An 18,791-nucleotide genomic window follows, 5' to 3' on the forward strand; every position below is an offset into this window, starting at 1 on the left:
TTTGCAAAATTAGAAAGTGTGGTGTTGAAGAATTTCAACGTAGATCAGAAGATGACCCTGTTATAGCTGAGTATTGGCTTCAAAATATTTTACGGGTATTTGAGGAAATGCCTTTTTCATTTGACGACTATCTTAGATGTGTTGTTTCATTACTGAAAGAGGAAGCATATAGTTGGTGGACTACGTTGGTAGCAGTAGTACCGATTGATAAAATTTATTGGGATTTTTTTCAGTCAGAGTTCAAGAACAAATATGTTGGCAAACGGTATCTGGATAAAAAGAAAAGAGAATTTCTTGAATTAAAGTAGGGAAATAAATCGGTAGCTGAGTACGAGAGAAAATTTGTATATCTTAGCAAATATGCTCGTGAAATTTTGCCTACTGAATAAGAAATGTGTATCCGGTTTGAAGATGGCTTGAATAATGAGATTAGAATGATGGTTGGAGGAAATGAAATTTGAGAATTTTTCGTTCTACCTGATCGTGCATAGAAAATGGAATAAGTGTATAATCACAACCTGCAAAGAGATAGACAGGTGGAACGACAAAAATGTGCAAGTGTACACAATCGCAACAAGTAATAAAGTGACAAGTAAAGGTCGAGTTATCGTACCCACAGGGACTGTAAAAAAGAATATTTATGAAATTAATGTTAAAACACTTTAGTGATGGAAAATATTTTAGTTTAAAGATGATTAAAAACTAAGGGTTAAAAACTAAGTAAAAAAATTTAAAAATAAAAAGGTTCTAATGCACAATTTCAAATAAGGTTTAATCAAGATGATATAATTGTGTTGGATTAATTACATTCCTTTAACTTAGAATTATTAAACTTATGTTTATACTGCTACGAACAAATTCACGGCAACTCGGTAATTTGCTAACTACTACTCATACATACTTATTAAATTAATCAATCTCTTGAACATTTTTCAATGTCAATCCAAGCGATTAATCAATCTTCACAAGCATATAAAAGATCAAGTGAGGTAACAGAGTATTTCTACCTTGAAACAATTTAATCACAATAATCTTGCAAGTTATGCAAGGCATATGTATCGCCAAATACAATGCTAAATTAACTTCAGCTACCTTAGAAGAATAAACATGGATTGATTAAGTATTGTGTCGACTAATTACAATTTCAATACAATTTAATAATTAATTCATTTCTTATCTAAAAATTAATATTGCAAGAATAACTTAGGCAAGATTTTACTTAATCAAGCATCTTACCGAGGCCTATAACAGTACAAACACAATTTCAATAATTCAAGCAAGTAAAATATAATCAACCCAATACGGATTAAATTCAAGCTAGATTGATTAAAATAACCATTTCAATAGAATAAATATTCATAAACATGTTTGTCAAAAAAACAACGAAATTTAAAGGGATAGGGAATAAGAAGCAAATCCGGTGTTTCTCCGTGGCTTGATTGATTTCTCCGTTGTCCTCGGCTATCAAGGTGGTTTATGAACACTTTAATTGCTGCTCAAAAATGGCTGATGAGGACCTCTTTCCCAAGAGAAGAAATCGGCACTTGAACAAAATGGAAAATGGGAAGGAAAAGTTGAGAGAAAGTGAGAGAGGAGAAGAGAGAATGAGAGTGTGAGGGATGAGATGTGAATGAGGGATGAGTTGAATGATCAGTAAGGGGTGACTTTTATAGCTGATTGTGGATGCTAAAAATAGAAAATTCCATCAGCCAAAGAGAACCCCCTTGGCTGGCCACACACATGGCAAAGTTGAGAGATTCAACTTTGCTAAAAATAGCATGGGGCAAATCCATAAAGCCACATTTTTTGAAGGGGTTTGAATGCAATGTTGAAAGTTCTTAAAGGGCTTCTTTGCAAGCCTATTTAGTCAGCCAAAATGCTGATTTGGGTCAGCATATGGACGGTTCTTGGGTAGCCCAATTGGTGGCTGGTTCGGTTCACTAGATTCAGTTCAACCAATGCAGTTCAACTGGACCCTTTTTTTTCATAATTAATTAATAATAATTTATTTAGCCCAAATTAAATTGGGAATAAATTAAAATTAATTATATTATGATTTAAAACCTATTTTTGGACCATCTTAGGTTGGAAATAAATTTTCCTTGATGCTTCAAATTGCTTCTCGGTTTTATTCTTCGAGCATTGTCTGCCGAGCCAATTTTCGCCCTTTGTGCGAATCTATCGAAAATAGTCAAAATTAATTAAAATTAACTATAAAATTAATTAAACTTCATCATGTTCATATTTTTAACATAATTTAATTATTTTATAATATTTAATTATTTTTCGACAAGAATTTAATCGAAATAGCATGATTTTAAGTTAAAAATGGCATGTAAAAACACATAAATTTTCATGTTTCCACACCCCCAAACTTAATTCATTGCTCGTCCCGAGTAATGCACAAATTTGAAAAGAATTTTCTCGGAAACACTTTTCGAAAACTCCTTCAAAACAACATTCTTCCCAAAATCATGAAATCAATATACTTATGCTCAAAAACAAAAAAAAATTGATAATTATGCTATTCAAGTATATATATCGTTCAAATTAATCTCAACAATTACTATAATTGCAAAATTAGACTCAAATTTTCTTAATAAAGACATGTTAATCCCTACCAATTTGATTTTAATCCCTTATTCAAAATTAAACTGCAATCATTAAGCTTAACTGATGTCTTCATATGTTGAACAGAGCAATTTCTCTCCACTCATGTAGGTAACATTGGAACTTTGAATCAATAGGTCTTTAACAAGGTTGTAACGTAGCTGGGCTTAGGGGTAGGTAAAAATAGATAATTTTAGGTTTTAAAAAAGCCTAGACTCAACTTGTATCGGACCTTTCGAAGTAATTACCTTCAATAAATCAACTTTTCTTTTTTTTTCCACATGCTCTTTAGTGCAATTTACTTCAAGTACATATACTTTTCTTTTCAAGTATTTTACTGCATGTACTACAATTTTTAGAGCATTTCATACTTCTTTGCAACTCCCCCAAACTTATTTTCAAAGAATACTCTGAATAGTACAGATTCTAGTGTTTGAGACATTTTTAAGATAATTAAGGAAAGTGATAGCTAACTTTGTAAGGGTTCAAATAAAATTAGGCGATAAAGTCTCAAAGTTGGGTTTCAAAGGATAAAAATTTCATCATGGTTGGCTTGAAAGGCTCAAACGGTCCAAACAACAGTTGCCTAAATCATTTTCAACGTTCCATGCTTCCTAGGATTTCGCCTCAAGAAACTACTTAGTTAATTCTAAAGACTTAAATTTCATGCATGCCTAACTTTCCTAAATAACTAAAATTTTATGGTATGATTTGCATGCTTTATTAGAAATACATTTCATATCATTATTAAGCTAACATAACAATTTATTGAAATAATCAAACTTTATACATACTTAAATTTAGCATACTTAACAAAATTTAAATTTATTGAACAAAAATATATCATATTCATAATTAAAAGAGAAATTTTATTCTGAGTGGAAATAATTTCAATTTTCGGTCCTGCCAACTTAAAATGAACAATGTCCTTATTGTTTAAAGTGAATAGATACTATACACCAGGTAGGATTCCAGAAAAGAGGAGGTGAGTCAATTTGACTGCTTATGTACCAATCTCTTCCTAGATCCAATCCTAGACATATGTATACCTATTGCCACACTTTAGACTTTACTACTTGTCCATATTTACTTTTGATTCCCATCTCTTATTTTATTGTTCAGAAATAAAAAATTCCTTATTAATCCTAATTCTAAGCTAAGTTGATAAAAATTAATATATAATTATAAATAATATAATTATATATTAAAGTTTATCAAATTATTAATAATAATAAAGATATTTATTCTAGATGCTTTTTGAAAATATTCACAGAGAAAGGCACCTAGTTTTTTTATTATTTACGAAAAGAGCGACTAAATTTTAAAAACAATTCAATTAAGTCCCTAGACTTAATGAAAATTTAAAATCGAGTTGCAAATTAAAACTTGGATCAAAATTGACCCTTTTATTTGAAACTAAAAAATTAATTTTCCATTTAGGGGATAATTTCTTGGAAAATTATGTCAAAATAAATTCCTAGGAAAGATTGGAGGGGCCACAAATGGTCCCGCTTAAGTTCCAATCTCCTAGAAAGAATTTATTTATACATACTTTACCCGAAAATAAACCCTAAATCATTTATTCAAAAAGAAAAACGAAAAATTAAGTATCCAATAAAATGAACGAGATTTTATCCCGTTCAATTTTATCTCCCCAATAATGTTTTAGGCGTTGAGCATTAACTCGAAAATTACCTCCCTTACCTTTGAGTTCAACAACTCCATAAGGATAGACTTGGTGAATCGTAAATGGACCGGACCAACGTGATTTTAGCTTACTGGAAAGAACTTCAATCTGGAATTGAACAACAAGACTTGCTGACCTGCTTCAAATTTTTGAACTCGAATGTGGTGCCATGCCATCTCTTGAGTTTTTCTTTAAGTAATTTGGCATTTTCATATGAAAACATTCGAAACTATTCTAACTCATTGAGTTGGAACATCCGTTTCTCTTTCATGAGCTTAGGATCCGAATTAAGCTATTGAAGAGCCCAGTAAGCTTTATGCTCTAACTCTAATGGTAGATGGCAGGCTTTCCCAAAGACCAACCTATAGGGTGACGTCCCTAACAGTGTCTTGTATGCTGTTCTGTAAGCCCATAAAGCATCATCTAATCTTGTGGACCAATCTCATCGGTTCGGGCATACTACCTTCTCAAGTATGCCTTTGATCTCCTTATTTGCCAGTTCAGCTTGCCCATTTGTCCGCGGATGGTAAGCTGTTGCAACCTTGCGTTTCACTCTGTGCCTGTCTAATAACCATTTTAACCATTTGTTCACAAAGTGGGATCCTTCATCACTAATGGTAGCTCTTGGGGTTTCAAACCTTGTGAACACATGCTTCTGCAAAAACTTCATCACAACCTTAGCATCGTTTGTCGGATATGCCTCAGCCTCGACCCACTTAGACACATAGTCTACTGCTACAAGTATGTACTTGTGACCGCAAGACGGAGGAAAAAGACCAAGAAAGTTAATACCCTATACATCGAACAACTCTACCTCAATAATGTTTGTTCGAGGTATCTCATTTCTATTGTTGACATTTCCAACCCTTTAACATCGGTCATAGCTCTTCACGTAAGCATATGCATCCTTGAATAGTGTTGACCAAATGAATCCAGCTTGCAATAATTTGGCCGCTGTATGTGTACCTTCGAAGTGTCCCCCACTTGGAGCTGAGTGACAGTGGTATAAAATCTTCAGTATTTCATCTTCTGCCACGCATCTCCTTATCATCTGATCTGCACACTTTTTAAACACATATGGTTCTTCCCAGAAATAATAGCACATCATGAAAATTTTTTTCCTTTGTTAATACGTCTTATCAATTGGCATCAAACCACAAGCTAAATAGTTAGCAATATTAGCAAACCAAGGGGTATTATGGACATGATACATCTTTTCAATTCAGGATATGTTCGTTTGGAAACGTCTCCGGAATTGCTATAAGAGGAGAATCCCCTTCTTGTGTCTCCAATCTGGACAAGTGATCTGCTACTTGATTTTTGAATCTCTTTCGATCTTGAATTTCTAGATCGAACTCTTGAAGTAGAAGTACCCATTGGATCAGCCTCGGCTTAGCGTCTTTCTTCGCAAGTAAATACATAATTGCCGAGTGGTCCGTATAGACAGTCACTTTGGTACCTATCAGATAAGATTGAAACTTGTCGAAAGCAAACACAATAGCAAGTAACTCTTTTTTTGTTACGGTATAATTCAGTTGAGCTACTGTTAGGGTTCGACTTGCGTCGTAGATGGGATGAAAAACTTTGTTCCTTCGCTGGCCCAAGACAACTCCAATTGCAAAGTCACTTGCGTCAGACATCAATTCAAATGGCAAATCCCAGTCTGGTGTGACTATTCTGGGTGCCGTGACTAATCGACTCTTCAAATCATTGAAGGATTTTAAGCATTCCTCATCAAACTTGAATATAGAGTCATTCTCCAATAATTTGCATAAGGGTTTAGCAACTTTGGAGAAGTCCTTGATAAGTCTTCGATAAAAATCGGTGTGGCCCAAAAAGCTCCTAACACCCTTTACAGATGTTGGAGCTGGGAGTCTCTCAATAATGTCTACCTTTGCTTTTTCTACCTCGATCCCATGTCTCGTTATTTGATGCCCTAGAACAACTCTTTCTCGTACCATAAAATGACACTTTTCCCAGTTGAGTACGAGATTTGTTTCTTTGCATCGCCTTAGTACCTTAGTTAGATTGGCTAAGCAATCATCGTAAGTATCTCCGAATACTAAAAAAATCGTCCATAAAAACTTCCAAAATACTTCTCAACTTAGTAAAAATAAACATCATACATCTTTGAAATGTAGCAGGTGCATTACATAAACCAAATGGCATGCGTCTAAATGCAAACGTACCGTACAGGCAGGTGAATGTCATTTTGTGTTGATCTTCCAGTGCTACTGTAATCTGATTATACCCTGAGTATCCATCGAGAAAACAGTAGTAATTTCATCCTACGAGTCTATCCAGCATCTGGTCCAATAACGACAAAGGAAAGTGATCTTTCCTAGTCACCTTGTTCAGCTTCCGGTAATCGATGCAGATTCTCCATCCCGTAACTGTTCTAGCCGGTATCAACTCGTTGTTCTCATTCTCTACGACCGTGATACCTCCTTTTTTTGGCACGTACTAGACCGGGCTTTCCCATGAACTGTCTGAGATGGGATAAATGATACCCGCATCTAACCATTTGATGATCTCTTTTTTTACTACGTCCTTCATGATGGGGTTCAGTCTCCGTTGTTCATCCGATGGCCTTCTTAAATTGTTTTAGAACTAAGATAAGTTTCTCTTCTTACATAGTGGTCAATTCTGCTGAAACAATCACAGACAAAGTAGAAGCGTTACCTAAATAAATGTATTTTAAATGATAAGGTAATACCTTAAGTTCTAATTTAGGTGACTCCTCGACCAACACTTTTGGTTAGGAATAGTCCCTCTTTTCTAACTCCAAAGATTCAAAATGGGAATGCGGATTAAATCCCATTTGATTAGCTTCTAGCAAAGCTAAGTATTCATCAACCTCTTCATCATTTAGAGGATCCAATGTCAAAATTCTTTCCAGTGGGTCCTCAACACAGTTGAGTTCCTTCTCCACTATTAAATCCTCTAAATCAGACACTGCAGAGCAATCATCCATTGTGTTAAGAAATCACATAGACTTAAAGACGTTAAATGTTACCTGATCATCCTGAACATGCATAGTGAGCTCGCCCTTCTGCACATCAAAAAGGGTCCTTCCAGTTGCTAGGAATGACCTTCCTAGGATGATTGGTACTTCTTTGTCTACTTCAAAATCTAGAATTACAAAGTGAGCAGGAAAGATAAACTTATCTACACGTACCAATACGTCCTCGATTTTTCCTTCTGGATGTGCTAAGGATCGATCTGCTAGTTGAAGCGTAACTGTAGTTGGTCTAACTTCTCCTATCCCCAACTTCTTAAATATTGACATAGGCATCAAGTTGATACTTGCACTTAAGTCACATAATGCCTTACCACAATATGTTGCTCTAATGTTGCACGGTATGGTAAAACATCCAGGATCCTTCAATTTTAGGGATAGTTTGTCTTGAAGATATGCACTGCATTTCTTCGTCAGAGCTACCGTCTCAAATTCTCCAAGTCTTCGTTTCTTAGACAAGATACCTTTCATGAACTTGACGTAGTTCGGCATGTGCTTAAGTGCTTCAACCAACGGGATATTGATGTGAAGTTGCTTGAGTACGTCAAGGAACTTCTTGAATTGAATCTCCTGCTTCTGTTTCTGAAGTCTTTGAGGGTAGGGCGGTGGTGGTTTCATTACTGGGACTGATACTGGTTGATTCATCTTTGGCGGTAATTCTGCATCTAACGACATTGTTAGTTGGTCAGAATTAGCTGGTCCTAAGGTTACTTTGTCGGGTTTTGCAAATTCTAGTTCTTGTGAAACTGAAATTTCAACACTTGGTTGAACTTCTTTTAAATCTTGAGCATCAGTTGGCTCCTTTTCAACTTCAACAGTGTTGGGCTCTACTATCTTTCCGCTCCTCAATGTCAATGCTTTACAATGTTCCTTCCCCAGATTTCTCGGATTCTCCGTGTCACTAGGTAGAGCACCTTATGGTCGGTTCCAGAGTTCAGTAGCAAACTAGCCCACTTGATTCTCCAAATTCCTTAGAGTGGCGTTGTTTTTCGTTATGTATGCCTTCAATAGATTCTCTAAGCTATTGGATGGTTTTGCTTGGGTTGGTTTCTGAACTTGTTGGGGGAAACTAGGCGGTTGATTTGGTCTAGGTTGGGCGTAAGCGTTACTGGTTCCAGCCCCTTGGTTACTCCAAGAAAAATTCGAATGATTTCGCCACGATGAGTTATAAAAGTTGGATTGCAGTTCTTGCCTCCCTCGGTTTTGGTTTTGGTTACCCATGTAATAGACAGAGTCAAGGTTTGATGGACATTCTTCAAACAAATGTCCTTCCCCACAATACACACAGGCTATATTCTCAAATTGGTTAGGTGGTTGGGCTACAAAACTGTTAGACCCATTAGTGGTAAGATTCTTAAGCATTAAGGATATTGAAGATACCTGAGATGCGAGTGAAGTGAGAGCGTCCACTTCATGTATTCTAGCGACTCGTCTTCCTGATGTTGCTTGATTGGTTGGCCACTGATAATTGTTACTAGCAATCCTCTCAATAATTTCGTAAGCCTCATTATAAGACTTAGAAAGGATAGCACCATTAGCAAAGGCGTCCACTACCATCCTCGTGTGAGCGTTGAGACCATTATAGAATGTCTCAAGTTGAATGTAATGTGATTTTCCATGATGAGGACACTTTCGTAATAACTCTTTGTACCTATCCCATGCCTCATACAGGGACTCATCATCCATTTTTTGGAAGGCAGTGATCTCATTCCTCAACTTGGCATTTTTGCTCGACGGGAAATACTTCATGAGGAATCTCTCGGCTAACTCTTGCCATGTAGAAATGGAGTTCGGTGGCAATGAGTTCAACCAGGCACGAGCTCTGTCCCTTAGCGAATATGGGAACAACTTCAGCCGTAATGCATCTTCGGGTACTTCGACTAACTTGAAAGAATTGCTCACTTCCATAAATAGTCATAAGTGAAGATGAGGATCTTCAGTAGGCATTCCACTGAATTGGCCCACAGTCATAAGGTTTAATCAAGATGATATAATTGTGTTGGATTAATTACATTCCTTTAACTTAGAATTATTAAACTTATGTTTATACTGCTACGAACAAATTCACGGTAACTCAGTAATTTGCTAACTATTACTCATACATACTTATTAAATTAATCAATCTCTTGAACATTTTTCAATGTCAATCCAAGCGATTAATCAATCTTCACAAGCATATAAAAGATCAAGTGAGGTAACAGAGTATTTCTACCTTGAAACAGTTTAATCACAATAATATTGCAAGTTATGCAAGGCATATGTATCGCCAAATACAATGTTAAATTAACTTCAGCTACCTTAAAAGAATAAACATGCATTGATTAAGTTTTGTGTCGACTAATTACAATTTTAATATGATTTAATAATTAATTCATCAGTTATCTAACAATTAATACTGCAAGAATAACTTAGGCAAGATTTTACTTAATCAAGCATCTTACCGAGGCCTATAATAGCACAAACACAATTTCAATAATTCAAGCAGGCAAAATATAATCAACCTAACACGGATTAAATTCAAGCTAGATTGATTAAAATAACCATTTAAATAGCATAAATATTAATAAACATGTTTGTCAAAACAACAACAAAATTTAAAGAGATAGGGAACAAGAAGCAAATCTGGTGTTTCTCCGTGGCTTGATTGATTTCTCTGTTCTTCATTCTCTATTGTCCTCGGCTATCAAGGTGGCTTATGAACACTTTAATTGCTGCTCAAAAATGGCTGATGAGGACCTCTTTCCCAAGATAAGAAATCAACACTTGAAAAAAAGGGAAAATTGGAAGGAAAAGTTGAGAGAAAGTGAGAGAGGAGAAGAGAGAATGATAGTGTGAGAGATGAGATGTGAATGAGGGATGAGCTGAATGATCAGAAAGGGGTTGCTTTTATAGCTGATTGTGGCTTCTAAAAATAGCAAATTCCATCAGCCAAAGAGTCCCCCCTTGGCTGGCCACACACATGGCAAAGTTGAGAGATTGAACTTTGCTAAAAATAGCCTAGGGCAAATCCATAAAGCCACATTTTTTGAAGGGTTTTGAATGCAAGGTTGAAAGTTCTTCAAGAGATAATTTGCAAGCTTATTTAGTCTACTAAAGTGCTAATTTAGGTCAGCATATGGACGGTTTTGGGCAGCCCAATTGGTGGCTGGTTCGGTTCACTAGATTCGGTTCAACCAATGCGGTTCAACTAGACCATTTTTTTCCATAATTAATTAATAATAATTTATTTAGCTCAAATTAAATTGTAAATAAATTAAAATTAATTATATTATTAATTAGCACACATTTTTGGACCATCTTAGGCTAGAAATAAATTTTCCTTGATGCTTCAAATTAGTTCTCTATTTTATTCTTTAAGCATTGTCTGCCGAGCCAATTTTCGCCCTTTGTGCGAATCTGTCGAAAAATGTCAAAATTAATCAAAATTAACTATAAAATTAATTAAAATTCAGCATGTTCATATCTTTAACATAATTTAATAATTTTATAATATTTAATTATTTTTGACAAGAATTTAACCGAAATAGCATGTTTTAAGTTAAAAAGGGCATGTAAAAACACATAAATTTTTGTGTTTCCAACAGGCTCGAGAATTTAGCAAAAGAAGTTCTTCTAAATCATTTTTCTACCGCCATTGAAGAAAACCAAAAAAGAATTCAGTCTTGCCACTTTAGCATCAGAGTACCTGAGTAAAAGTAAGTTGATTCAACATGATTTAAAGTCTCAAACGAAGCTTGTTGATACTGTGGGAAGTGTTCAGAACGGTTCAAAGCCAGCCTATAAACACTGTGGAAAACTTCATACTGGTGAATCCAAAACTAAATTGGGAGCATGTTTTAGATGTGGTTCGACTGATTACTTTCTGCAAAATTGTCCGAGACTAGCGGGAGATAGAGAGGATCGGAATGAAAAGCAAACGTAAATGTATCAGAAAGGTAGACGTCCTAGCCAAAGTAGTAATACCAAGACTCCTTGTACGAGAACGAAAGACACAGTTACCTGGTCAAAAGTTAGAGCACCTGCTCAGACGTATACTATTTGAGTAGAGAGGAAGCTATTACACCTGATGTGATTGCTAATACATTCTATCTCTTTGATGTTATTGTGTATGCACTGATTGACCTTGGGTCAACCCACTCTTATATTTGCATTACATTAGAAACAAATAAGAATTTACTTGTTGAATCGACTAAATATGATGTTCAAGTTACTACTCCACCGGGTTGGAGTGTGATAGTGAATTTAATTTGTCGTAAGTGTCCACTGAAAATTAAGGGCTGTGAATTTCCTACTGATTTGATGTTATTACCCTTTTGGAAAATTGATATTATTCTGGGTATGGACTGGTTAACATTATATGATGTTGTGGTTAACTTTATACAGAAATAGATTGATTTGAAATGTCAAATAGGTGAGACGATCTCAGTTGAATCTGACAGAACAAGCAATACTGTCAGAATTATTTCAACTATTTCAGCACAGAATCTGATACGTAAAGGTAGCAAGGCATTTTTGGCATGTATACTTGATACCCGAGATTCAGAGTTGAAATTAGATCAGTTACCAGTTGTTAATGAGTTTACTGATGTGTTCCCTAAAGAGTTACCGGGTTTTCCACCTGAGCGTAAAGTTGAATTTGTTTTTTATTTAGCACCTGGAATCGTATCGATATCGATATTACCGTATCGTATGGTGCCAACTGAGTTAAAAGAGATGAAAGCATAATTACAAGAATTATTAGACTGAGGGTTTATTCGGTCAAGTATGTCTCTCTGGGGTGCACCCGTGTTATTCGTGAAAAAGAAAGACAGGTGGTTGAGATTGTGCATTAACTACAGACGGCTGAATAAAATTACAATTAAAAATAAATATTCTCTACCACGTATGATGATTTATTTGATCAGTTAAAATGTACAACAATATTTTTGAAAATAGATCTCAGATTAGGATATTATTAGTTGTGGGTTAAAGATTGTGACGTATCAAAAATTACTTTTTGAACTCGCTACAACCACTATGATTTTTTGGTAACGCCATTCCGATTAACAAATGCTCCTGTTGCTTTTATAGATTTAATGAATTGGGTTTTTTCGCCCCATTTGGATAGATTTGTGGTTGTGTTCACTGACGATATATTGATCTATTCTAAAACAGAATCTGAACATGCTCAACATTTGAGAATCGTGTTACAGACTTTACAAGAATAACAATTGTACACAAAATTCAGTAAATGTAAATTTTAGATTCGCGAGGTTGGATTCCTAGGACACATAATACCAACGAATGAGATTTGAGTCAATCTGAGTAAAGTTTCTTCTATTGTTAATTTGAAAGCTCTGAATAATGTTTTAGAGGTGCGAAGTTTTTTAAGTTTAGTAGGTTATTACCATCGTTTTGTTAAAAAATTCTCGATAGTTGCATCGTCAATGACCAGACTGTTACAGAAAATTGTTGATTTTGTTTGGTCTAATAAATACCAACAGAGTTTCGATCAGCTGAAAAACATGTTGACAGAAGCCCTAGTATTAACTTAGCCTGAATCTAGGAAAGAATATGTTATTTATAGCGATGCATCTCTCAGTGGACTTGGTTGTGTTTTAATGCAAACCGGGAAAGTAATAGCTTATGCTTTTCTACAGTTGAAGTCACATGAGAGAAACTATCTGACTCACGATCTGGAATTGACCACGATTTTTTTCGCTTTCAAAATTTGGTGACACTATCTATAGGGTGAAAAATGTCATGTATACATTGATCACAAAAGCTTGAAATATTTGATGACTCAAAAAGGACTGAATTTGAGGCAGAGACGGTGGTTAGAGTTATTAAAAGTCTTCGATCTGGTCATTGCTTATCATCCGGGAAAAGCTAATGTGGTTGCAGATGCACTTAGTCGGAAATCATTATTTTCCTTGAGAGCGTTAAATGGTCTTTTGACTGAATGAATATGGTTTCGCTTTAGCAGAATTGAGGACTAAGTCACTGTTTCTTCATTGAATATAAGAATTGCAAAATGATGACTCGAAATTAACAATGAAACAAATTTTGATTCAAAGTGATTTAACTACTGAATACAATATCGGTACTAATGATTATGTTGTATTATCTTGGTAGATTATGTGTTCCAAATAACCTAGATTTGAAACGAGACATTCTGTCCGAAGCTCACAATAGTACATATTCGATTCATCCTAGTAGCACGAAAATGTATTGTGATTTGAAACAGATGTACTGGTGGTCAGGGATGAAATGTGAAATTTCTGAATTTGTAGCTAAATGTTTGATTTGTCAATAAGTGAAAGCTGAGCATCAGGTATCGTTAGGACTTTTACAACCTGTTATGATTCCTGTGTGGAAATAAGAGCAAGTCACGATCGATTTCGTATCTAGTTTACCTGTAACTCCGACGAAGAAAGATTCAATTTGGGTGATTATTGACAGATTGACCAAATCGATTCATTTTATTTCGGTCAAGATAGATTATTCACTTGAGAGATTAGTAGATTTATATGTGTCTAAGATTGTTAGATTACACGATGTTCCAATATCTATTACTTAGGATCGAGATTCGAGGTTCACATCGAGATTTTGGAGTAAACTTCACAAGGCCCTAGGCACTAAACTCAATTTCAGTACAACATTTCATCCTCAAACTGACGGGCAGTCATAATGGGTGATACAGATTCTAGAAGATATGTTATGGTGTTGCATCCTTGAGTTCGAGAGTAATTGGGAGAAATATCTGTCGTTAGCTGAGTTTGCTTATAATAATAGTTATCAATCCAATATCAAAATGGCACTGTTTGAAACTCTATTCAGTAGGAAATGTAGAACACTGTTGTACTAGTCCGAATTAAGCGAATCCAAACTAGTTGGGATTAACTTGATTTGTGAAATGAAAGACAAGGTCCGTACCATTTGAGATTGTCTGAAAGCTGCATCTTATCGTTAGAAGTCATACACAGATTTGAAAAGAAAAGATATTAAGTTTGTTGTTGGTGATCGAGTGCTTTTGAAAGTCTCCCCATGGAAGAAAGTGTTGCCCTTTGGCAGAAAGGGAAAGTTAAGTTTGAGGTTTATCGAGCCGTATAAAGTTCTTGAAAGAATCGGTCTTGTAGCTTGAGGACAAGAATGAGTTAAGTAGGGGGATTTGATAACATGTTAATTTGCATGACTTTTTGTGTTTAATTTGGTTAATTTTTGAATTGATCCCTGCTGAATTAGTGATTTTATGTTTTAATATTGTCAAGGATGCAATTGGGATGCTATGAGTAAAAAACGAACAAAAAAGGACCAAATTGAAACACAGTCAATAAAGTGAGGCCGAATAAAAAAACTGAAAAAAACCAAGGACTCATCAGATTCTTTTAACTTTGTAAAAGTCAAAATTAGAAAAAATCTAATTTTAATTTTTATTTAATTTTAATTAAATGTTGAAGTGGTTAAAACCAAATTTAGTAAATATCATGTATATAAATAGGGCTATAAGATACCTTGGAAAAACATATTATATTTTAAATTTTGATTTTCATTTGGAATTAAAGAGGAATTATTCTTTTTCTTCCAATTTGGGCGTGATTAGCATCTTGTTACTTCCATTTTCATTTCTTTGTTCTTTCAAATTTTGTTTAATTGTCTTTCAAGTCCTTTCCTTTCCCAATTTTCTTCATTATCATCAAATCACCTTTCATACCTACAAAGCATGATTAAATCCATGCTTCACTAAATTCCATCTTAGCTATAGGCCGATGTTCTTTCCGATCGGGAAACGTGAGATACGTATCTTTGCTAAAAATCCTTCCATTCGGTATTCACATTTTTCCTAAATATCGAGATTAACAACTCATCCCTTAAAGTTAACTCGATTTCAAGTCAAAAGTGCACGTTGGGTTGGAATCATGTTTACGGACAGTTAGAGAAACAAGTCGGTCGTGCTATATTCAAATCTTTGAGAATAAATTGAGGGAGAAGTGATCGAGTTTAAACGACCCACGCGGTTGAGGTCGTTAATCTGAGTTGGGTTCTTCAGAGCGCAAGGCTGTTGAAATCTTGAATCAGGAACATGTGTATCTCGATTAGATAATCGGTAAGGGTTAGTTTGCAGGTCATACCGAGATCAGCTACGAGAGGAAGAATCTGTGGTTAGGATGTTCTTAACTGCTATAACCAACTTATTGTTTGGAGGAGAAGATTAATTTTCGAGGATCGATTCTTAATCTGGAATCTACCGAGTCTAAGGCTAAGGCTTATTATCTTTGTTTACAAAAATTTGAATTTATTTACCGATTTAAATTTATTTCCAATATTAATTAATTTTTTATTTATGTTGTTTTGATTATTTACTTTCTAAAACATTTTCAAAACTCCCCTAATTTGTTTATTTATTTTGTTCAGCAGATCCGTCTGGAGTCGTGGGCACGACTTTTGCCATGGCTTTCGAAACGATAAAAATTCTAATCACAAGTTAAACGCGGAAGTTGATTATAATATCCAATCCCTGTGGACTCGACCCTACTACCACTCTTTACTACTGTTTAGAGTTATTTTATTGTAGGAATTATTTTTGGTGGTTTCGACGCCCATCAAATTTTGGTGCCGATGCCAGGGATTGGAGATATTTTTCTAATTTTTGTTTATTTACCTTATGACCAGATTAGAACTAGAAACTCTAGAGTTTGAACCAGAAATTGAGAAATTGGCCTGACAACTGCAGAAAGAAGCCATTCGACGCAATAAATGACCAAATCCAAGATTAGAAACCACATCTTACACCGAGGAAATTTTTCAGTTTGACGAACTAGAAGAGATGGCCGAACAAACTATACGCCAACTCTATTCGCCAACTCGCAGCGGCACCGGATTAACAACAACTCTTATGTATAACCTATTCAACAAGAGGAATGCTATTCGAGTTAAAGTCGGGTTTGATTCATTTACTGCTTACTTTCGATGGGTTACAGAACGAAAATCCGCACACCCACCTTAAAGAGTTCCTTATGGTGTGCACAAGCATGAAGCCTCTGGGAGTAACCGAAGACCAAATCAAACTTCATGCTTTTCCTTTCTCATTAGCTGACATTTGTCAACGCATGGGCTGACACTTCACTTTTGTTTCTTGACAAGTTCTTCCCTGTAACTCGAGAGGCCGAACTAAGGAGAGACATTGTGGGAATCCATCAGAAGGAGACTGAATCACTCTACGATTACTGGGAGCGATACAAAAAGTTGTGTGCAAGTTGCCCACAACATAGACTAACTAAACAATCACTCTTGCAGTATTTCTGTGAGGGATTACTCCCGATGGAAATGAAAATGATAGATGTTGCAAGTGGAGGGGCACTAGTTAATATGACTCCTTAGAGAGCACGAGATTTGATTTCGACAATGGCTGCTAACTCTCAACAATTTTGACCAGGCAGAGAACCCACGAGACGGGTTTATGGGTTAAGTTCTCTATCTCTAAAAGATAAATTTAATAAGCGGACTAACGTTGTTCAAACTTTGCTTACAGATAAAACGCGCCCAGCATGGTTGTGCGAAATTTGCGCTAAGCCAGACCAACCGATGGACACATGTCTGATTTTACATGAGGATTCAACAAAACAAGCAAATGTTGTCGGGAGTTAGATAAGCAAGCAAGCTCGCGCTCACAGTTAGCCGTTTGGAGTCCTAAGGTAAGCTGTCATCCTAAACTGAGGCAAACCTTCGACATAATACAAGTGTTATGACATTGAGGAGTGGGAAGGTTTTGGAGCTCATACCTGGCACGAGTCGTGCCCACGACACTAGTCGAGGTAAAAAGAAACTTGACATAGAGGCTCCAGTAGAGTCAGCACCACAAAAATGATTTGCAGTACCACCTCCGTTCCTAGAAGACTTGTCCAATGCAAGGAGCAAGAAGAGAAGAAGGTCTTCGATACCTTTCAAAAGGTAGAAATCAACATAACTCTTCTCGATGTGATTAAGCAGATTCCATGATACAAAAAAAATCTTAAAAGAATTATGTACAAGTAAGAGAAAGCTCCTGGGCAATGAAAAGGTAAGTGTTGGAAAAAATGTCTCCGACGTTCTACAAAGAAAAATACCACCCAAATGTAAGGACCAAGGTATGTTTCTCATATATTGTAAAATAGGTAGTGTTGGTATTAAAAAAGCAATATGTGACTTAGGTGCATCAATTAATGTTATGCCTTTGTCAATTTATAAACTACTTAACGTGGGTCCTTTGAAGGAAACAAGTGTAATTATTCAACTTGTAGATAGATCTGTAGTGTCAGAGGGAGTGTTGGAGGATGTTCTTGTTAAGGTAAACGAGCTAATATTTTCTGTAGACTTTTACATTATCGACAAGCAGGATGACAATTTGGCTAATTCGTCTGACTTGGGAGGCCATTCTTGAGTACCGCACAAAAAAAGATTGGCGTAAGAAGTGGGATAGTCACTATGGAGTTCAATGGGGAAATGGTGAAATACAATGTTTATGAAGCCATGAAGCGCCCTAGCATGATTTCTAATGTTTCAAATATTGATATAATAGATCCTTTAACTGAATTACATTTAAAATATCATGACGAGGATGAATTACGAACTATTCTTTGTAGAAGTCTAAACTTTGATGTCATGGAGGAACTAAAGGAGTAGATAACCTTTGAAGAGTCTATTCACGAAACAGTGGCTCATATGGAGGCATTGCAATTACGGAAAAATCCAAGTAAAATTTTTGAATTATCTCATTCACAAACTAAGCTTTTACTATCTATTTTGCAGGCTCTAGAGTTGAAACTCAAACCACTTCCAGACCATTTGAAGTACGCCTTTCTCGGTAAAGGAAATACCTTACCAATAATAATCTCGAGTAAACTCTCGAAGGTAGAAGAGGAAAACTTGGTACAAGTTTTTAGAGATTATAAAGAGGTAATTGGATGGATGATAGTCGACATTAAGTGTTTGGGCCCCTCGACTTGCATGTATAAAATTCAAGTTGTGGATAATGCAATTCCCAAAAGAGAGGTTCAAAGGCATCTCAATCCGCACATGATGGAAGTGGTAAGGAAAGAAGTTCAAAAGTTACTTGATGCTGGGATGACCTATCCTATTTCTGAAAGTAATTAGGTCAGCCTAGTCTATGTAGTACCAAAAAAACCGGCGTTACCGTAATTGAGAATTCAGCAGGTGAGATGGTTCCCACCCAAGTCCAAAACAGGTAGAGAGTCTTATCAATTACAGGAATTTGAACTCCTTGACTCGAAAAGATCATTTTCCACTTCCTTTTATTGACCATATGTTAGAACGTTTAGCTGGGAAATCTTATTATTGTTGTATAGATGACTATTCAAGGTTTTTCCAAATTCCAGTAGCATTGGAGGATCAAGAGAAGACAACGTTTATGTATCCATTTGGCACGTTCACTTACAAGCAGAAGTTGTTTGGACTTTGCAGTCTACCAGCCACATTTCAAAGGTGTATGGTAAGTAT

At 35.6% G+C, this 18,791-nt stretch overlaps 1 non-coding gene across 1 annotated transcript; it reads left to right on the top strand.

Moving 5' to 3' along the window:
- The first annotated feature begins 8,928 nt into the window (after positions 1-8,928).
- Positions 8,929-9,035, top strand: LOC128039396 (small nucleolar RNA R71). Its single transcript, XR_008193900.1, has one exon. It is a non-coding gene; the product is annotated as a small nucleolar RNA R71 (small nucleolar RNA).
- The last annotated feature ends 9,756 nt before the right edge of the window (positions 9,036-18,791 follow it).

The sequence above is a fragment of the Gossypium raimondii genome, chromosome 2 (assembly GCF_025698545.1).
Source record: "Gossypium raimondii isolate GPD5lz chromosome 2, ASM2569854v1, whole genome shotgun sequence".
Classification (NCBI taxonomy): domain Eukaryota; kingdom Viridiplantae; phylum Streptophyta; class Magnoliopsida; order Malvales; family Malvaceae; genus Gossypium; species Gossypium raimondii.